Source organism: Danio rerio, chromosome 6 (assembly GCF_052040795.2).
Source record: "Danio rerio strain M-AB ecotype USA chromosome 6, GRCz13ab, whole genome shotgun sequence".
Lineage (NCBI taxonomy): Eukaryota > Metazoa > Chordata > Actinopteri > Cypriniformes > Danionidae > Danio > Danio rerio.
In genome coordinates this window covers 23,321,981-23,329,018 of record NC_141026.1, presented here as the reverse complement: position 1 = coordinate 23,329,018, position 7,038 = coordinate 23,321,981, and the positions used below count along the sequence as shown (strand labels likewise).

Below are 7,038 nucleotides of genomic sequence, written 5' to 3'. Positions count from 1 at the left end.
CAGCAGAGGTGAAAATAAGCAGTAATGCAAACTCAGTCATAGACATAGATTTTCAATTGCAACTTGCTTTAACATGTTTAACAGTGCATGAAATGTTGTCTAAAACAAAACGAATGATGCATTTTAGTGACTGGATCTGGTTTTATCGCATTCTGAATCGAACGTTGAAAATGAGCTTTTCAGAGCCAGCAGAGGTCAAAATAAGCAGTAATGCAAACTCAGTCATAGACATAGATTTTCACTTGCAACTTGCTTTAACATGTTTAACAGTGCATGAAATGTTGTCTAAAACAAAAAGAATGATGTATTTTAGTAGCTGGATCTGGTTTTATCACATTCTGTATTGGACGTTGAAAATGAGCTTTACTCAGCCAGCAGAGGTCAAAATAAGCAGTAATGCAAACTCAGTCATAGATATAGATTTTCACTTGCAACTTGCTTTAACATGTTTAACAGTGCATGAAATGTTGTCTAAAACAAAAAGAATGATGTATTTTAGTAGCTGGATCTGGTTTTATCACATTCTGTATTGGACGTTGAAAATGAGCTTTACTCAGCCAGCAGAGGTCAAAATAAGCAGTAATGCAAACTCAGTCATAGACATAGATTTTTACTTGCAACTTGCTTTAACATGTTTAACAGTGCATGAAATGTTGTCTAAAACAAAAAGAATGATGATTTTTTGTGGCTGGATCTGGTTTTATCACATTCTGCATTGGACGTTGAAAATGAGCTTTTCAGAGCCAGCAGAGGTCAAAATAAGCAGTAATGCAAACTCAGTCATAGACATAGATTTTCACTTTCAACTTGCTTTACCATGTTTAACAGTGCATGAAATGTTGTCTAAAACAAAAAGAATGATGTGTTTTAGTAGCTGGATCTGGTTTTATCACATTCTGTATTGGACGTTGAAAATGAGCTTTACTCAGCCAGCAGAGGTCAAAATAAGCAGTAATGCAAACTCAGTCATAGACATAGATTTTCACTTGCAACTTGCTTTGACATGTTTAACAGTGCATGAAATGTTGTCTAAAACAAAAAGAATGATGATTTTTTGTGGCTGGATCTGGTTTTATCACATTCTGAATTGAACGTTGAAAATGAGCTGTTCTCAGCCAGCAGAGGTCAAAATAAGCAGTAATGCAAACTCAGTCAGAGACATAGATTTTCACTTGCAACTTGCTTTATTATGTTTAACAGTGCATGAAATGTTGTCTAAAACAAAAAGAAAATGCTTTTTAGTGGCTGGATCTGGTTTTATCACATTCTGAATTGAACGTTGAAAATGAGCTTTTCAGAGCCAGCAGAGGTGAAAATAAGCAGTAATGCAAACTCAGTCATAGACATAGATTTTCAATTGCAACTTGCTTTAACATGTTTAACAGTGCATGAAATGTTGTCTAAAACAAAACGAATGATGCATTTTAGTGGCTGGATCTGGTTTTATCACATTCTGAATCGAACGTTGAAAATGAGCTTTTCAGAGCCAGCAGAGGTCAAAATAAGCAGTAATGCAAACTCAGTCATAGACATAGATTTTCACTTGCAACTTGCTTTAACATGTTTAACAGTGCATGAAATGTTGTCTAAAACAAAAAGAATGATGTATTTTAGTAGCTGGATCTGGTTTTATCACATTCTGTATTGGACGTTGAAAATGAGCTTTACTCAGCCAGCAGAGGTCAAAATAAGCAGTAATGCAAACTCAGTCATAGACATAGATTTTCACTTGCAACTTGCTTTAACATGTTTAACAGTGCATGAAATGTTGTCTAAAACAAAAAGAATGATGATTTTTTGTGGCTGGATCTGGTTTTTATCACATTCTGCATTGGACGTTGAAAATGAGCTTTACTCAGCCAGCAGAGGTCAAAATAAGCATTAATGCAAACTTAGTCAGAGACATAGATTTTCACTTGCAACTTGCTTTAACATGTTTAGCAGTGCATGAAATGTTGTCTAAAACAAAAAGAATGATGCATTTTAGTAGCTGGATCTGGTTTTATCACATTCTGCATTGGACGTTAAAAATGAGCTTTACTCAGCCAGAAGAGGTCAAAATAAGCAGTAATGCAAACTCAGAGACATAGATTTTCACTTGCAACTTTCTTAAGCATGTTTAACAGTGCATGAAATGTTGTCTAAAACAAAAAGAATAATGCATTTTTGTGGCTGGATCTGGTTTTATCACATTCTGAATTGAACGTTGAAAATGAGCTTTACTCAGCCAGCAGAGGTCAAAATAAGCAGTAATGCAAACTTAGTCAGAGACATAGATTTTCACTTGCAACTTGCTTTAACATGTTTAGCAGTGCATGAAATGTTGTCTAAAACAAAAAGAATGATGCATTTTAGTAGCTGGATCTGGATTTATCACATTCTGCATTGGACGTTGAAAATGAGCTTTACTCAGCCAGAAGAGGTCAAAATAAGCAGTAATGCAAACTCAGTCAGAGACATAGATTTTCACTTGCAACTTTCTTAAACATGTTTAACAGTGCATGAAATGTTGTCTAAAACAAAAAGAATGATGCATTTTTGTGGCTGGATCTGGTTTTATCACATTCTGAATTGAACGTTGAAAATGAGCTGTTCTCAGCCAGCAGAGGTCAAAATAAGCAGTAATGCAAACTCAGTCAAAGACATAGATTTTCACTTGCAACTTGCTTTAACATGTTTACAGTGCATGAAATGTTGTCTAAAACAAAAAGAATGATGTATTTTAGTAGCTGGATCTGGTTTTATCACATTCTGCATTGGAAGTTGAAAATGAGCTTCACTCAGCCAGCAGAGGTCAAAACAAGCAGTAATGCAAACTAAGTCAGAGACATAGATTTTCACTTCCGACTTTCTTAAACATATTTAACAGTGCATGAAATGTTGTCTAAAACAAAAAGAAAATGCTTTTTAGTGGCTGGATCCGGTTTTATCACATTCTGAATTGAACGTTGAAAATGAGCTTTTCAGAGCTAGCAGAGGTGAAAATAAGCAGTAATGCAAACTCAGTCAGAGACATAGATTTTCACTTGCAACTTGCTTTAACATGTTTAACAGTGCATGAAATGTTGTCTAAAACAAAAAGAATGATGCAATTTAGTGGCTGGATCTGGTTTTATCACATTCTGAATTGAACGTTGAAAATGAGCTTTTCAGAGCCAGCAGCGGTCAAAATAAGCAGTAATGCAAACTCAGTCATAGACATAGATTTTTACTTGCAACTTGCTTTAACATGTTTAACAGTGCATGAAATGTTGTCTAAAACAAAAAGAATGATGTATTTTAGTAGCTGGATCTGGTTTTATCACATTCTGTATTGGCTGTTGAAAATGAGCTTTACTCAGCCAGCAGAGGTCAAAATAAGCAGTAATGCAAACTCAGTCATAGACATAGATTTTCACTTGCAACTTGCTTTAACATGTTTAACAGTGCATGAAATGTTGTCTAAAACAAAAAGAATGATGATTTTTTGTGGCTGGATCTGGTTTTATCACATTCTGAATTGAACGTTGAAAATGAGCTGTTCTCAGCCAGCAGAGGTCAAAATAAGCAGTAATGCAAACTCAGTCAGAGACATAGATTTTTACTTGCAACTTGCTTTAACATGTTTAACAGTGCATGAAATGTTGTCTAAAACAAAAAGAATGATGTATATTAGTAGCTGGATCTGCTTTTATCACATTCTGTATTGAACGTTGAAAATGAGCTTTACTCAGCCAGTAGAGGTCAAAATAAGCAGTAATGCAAACTCAGTCAGAGACATAGATTTTCACTTGAAACTTTCTTAAACATATTTAACAGTGCATGAAATGTTGTCAAAAACAAAAAGAAAATGCATTTTAGGGGCTGGATCTGGTTTTATCACATTCTGAATTGAACGTTGAAAATGAGCTTTTCAGAGCCAGCAGAGGTGAAAATAAGCATTAATGCAAATTCAGTCATAGACATAGATTTTCACTTGCAACTTGCTTTAACATGTTTAACAGTGCATGAAATGTTGTCTAAAACAAAAAGAAAATGCTTTTTAGTGGCTGGATCTGGTTTTATCACATTCTGAATTGAACGTTGAAAATGAGCTTTTCAGAGCCAGCAGAGGTGAAAATAAGCAGTAATGCAAACTCAGTCATAGACATAGATTTTCAATTGCAACTTGCTTTAACATGTTTAACAGTGCATGAAATGTTGTCTAAAACAAAAAGAATGATGCATTTTAGTGGCTGGATCTGGTTTTATCACATTCTGAATCGAACGTTGAAAATGAGCTTTTCAGAGCCAGCAGAGGTCAAAATAAGCAGTAATGCAAACTCAGTCATAGACATAGATTTTCACTTGCAACTTGCTTTAACATGTTTAACAGTGCATGAAATGTTGTCTAAAACAAAAAGAATGATGTATTTTAGTAGCTGGATCTGGTTTTATCACATTCTGTATTGGACGTTGAAAATGAGCTTTACTCAGCCAGCAGAGGTCAAAATAAGCAGTAATGCAAACTCAGTCATAGACATAGATTTTCACTTGCAACTTGCTTTAACATGTTTAACAGTGCATGAAATATTGTCTAAAACAAAAAGAATGATGATTTTTTGTGGCTGGATCTGGTTTTTATCACATTCTGCATTGGACGTTGAAAATGAGCTTTACTCAGCCAGCAGAGGTCAAAATAAGCATTAATGCAAACTTAGTCAGAGATATTGATTTTCACTTGCAACTTGCTTTAACATGTTTAGCAGTGCATGAAATGTTGTCTAAAACAAAAAGAATGATGCATTTTAGTAGCTGGATCTGGTTTTATCACATTCTGCATTGGACGTTGAAAATGAGCTTTACTCAGCCAGAAGAGGTCAAAATAAGCAGTAATGCAAACTCAGTCAGAGACATAGATTTTCACTTGCAACTTTCTTAAACATGTTTAACAGTGCATGAAATGTTGTCTAAAACAAATAGAATGATGCATTTTTGTAGCTGGATCTGGTTTTATCACATTCTGAATTGAACGTGGAAAATGAGCTTTACTCAGCCAGCAGAGGTCAAAATAAGCATTAATGCAAACTTAGTCAGAGACATAGATTTTCACTTGCAACTTGCTTTAACATGTTTAACAGTGCATGAAATGTTGTCTAAAACAAAAAGAATGATGTATTTTAGTAGCTTGATCTGGTTTTATCACATTCTGTATTGGACGTTGAAAATGAGCTTTACTCAGCCAGCAGAGGTCAAAATAAGCAGTAATGCAAACTCAGTCAGAGACATAGATTTTCACGTGCAACTTGCTTTAACATGTTTAAAAGTGCATGAAATGCTGTCTAAAACAAAAAGAATGATGCATTTTAGTAGCTGGATCTGGTTTTATCACATTCTGCATTGGACGTTGAAAATGAGCTTTACTCAGCCAGCAGAGGTCAAAACAAGCAGTAATGCAAACTCAGTCAGAGACATAGATTTTCACTTGCAACTTTCTTAAACATATTTAACAATGCATGAAATGTTGTCTAAAACAAAAAGAATGATGCATTTTTGTAGCTGGATCTGGTTTTATCACATTCTGAATTGAACGTTGAAAATGAGCTTTACTCAGCCAGCAGAGGTCAAAATAAGCATTAATGCAAACTTAGTCAGAGACATAGATTTTCACTTGCAACTTGCTTTAACATGTTTAACAGTGCATGAAATGTTGTCTAAAACAAAAAGAATGATGTATTTTAGTAGCTGGATCTGGTTTTATCACATTCTGTATTGGACGTTGAAAATGAGCTTTACTCAGCCAGCAGAGGTCAAAATAAGCAGTAATGCAAACTCAGTCAGAGACATAGATTTTCACTTGCAACTTTCTTAAACATATTTAACAGTGCATGAAATGTTGTCTAAAACAAAAAGAAAATGCTTTTTAGTGGCTGGATCTGGTTTTATCACATTCTGAATTGAACGTTGAAAATGAGCTTTTCAGAGCCAGCAGAGGTGAAAATAAGCAGTAATGCAAACTCAGTCATAGACATAGATTTTCACTTGCAACTTGCTTTAACATGTTTAACAGTGCATGAAATGTTGTCTAAAACAAAAAGAATGATGCATTTTAGTGGCTGGATCTGGTTTTATCACATTCTGAATTGAACGTTGAAAATGAGCTTTTCAGAGCCAGCAGAGGTCAAAATAAGCAGTAATGCAAACTCAGTCATAGACATAGATTTTCACTTGCAACTTGCTTTAACATGTTTAACAGTGCATGAAATGTTGTCTAAAACAAAAAGAATGATGTATTTTAGTAGCTGGATCTGGTTTTATCACATTCTGTATTGGACGTTGAAAATGAGCTTTATTCAGCCAGCAGAGGTCAAAATAAGCAGTAATGCAAACTCAGTCATAGACATAGATTTTCACTTGCAACTTGCTTTAACATGTTTAACAGTGCATGAAATGTTGTCTAAAACAAAAAGAATGATGATTTTTTGTGGCTGGATCTGGTTTTATCACATTCTGAATTGAATGTTGAAAATGAGCTGTTCTCAGCCAGCAGAGGTCAAAATAAGCAGTAATGCAAACTCAGTTATAGACATAGATTTTCACGTGCAACTTGCTTTAACATGTTTAAAAGTGCATGAAATGCTGTCTAAAACAAAAAGAATGATGCATTTTAGTAGCTGGATCTGGTTTTATCACATTCTGCATTTGGACGTTGAAAATGAGCTTTACTCAGCCAGCAGAGGTCAAAACAAGCAGTAATGCAAACTCAGTCAGAGACATAGATTTTCACTTGCAACTTTCTTAAACATATTTAACAGTGCATGAAATGTTGTCTAAAACAAAAAGAAAATGCTTTTTAGTGGCTGGATCTGGTTTTATCACATTCTGAATTGAACGTTGGAAATGAGCTTTTCAGAGCCAGCAGAGGTGAAAATAAGCAGTAATGCAAACTCAGTCATAGACATAGATTTTCACTTGCAACTTGCTTTAACATGTTTAACAGTGCATGAAATGTTGTCTAAAACAAAAAGAATGATGCATTTTAGTGGCTGGATCTGGTTTTATCACATTCTGAATTGAACG

General features: G+C 34.7%; 1 long non-coding RNA gene across 1 annotated transcript; it reads left to right on the top strand.

The window, feature by feature from the left end:
* The first annotated feature begins 684 nt into the window (after positions 1-684).
* On the top strand, positions 685-5,250 carry LOC147843504 (uncharacterized). The gene is made up of 3 exons (XR_015493611.1): positions 685-1,570; positions 1,758-3,425; positions 4,169-5,250. It is a non-coding gene; the product is annotated as an uncharacterized LOC147843504 (long non-coding RNA).
* The last annotated feature ends 1,788 nt before the right edge of the window (positions 5,251-7,038 follow it).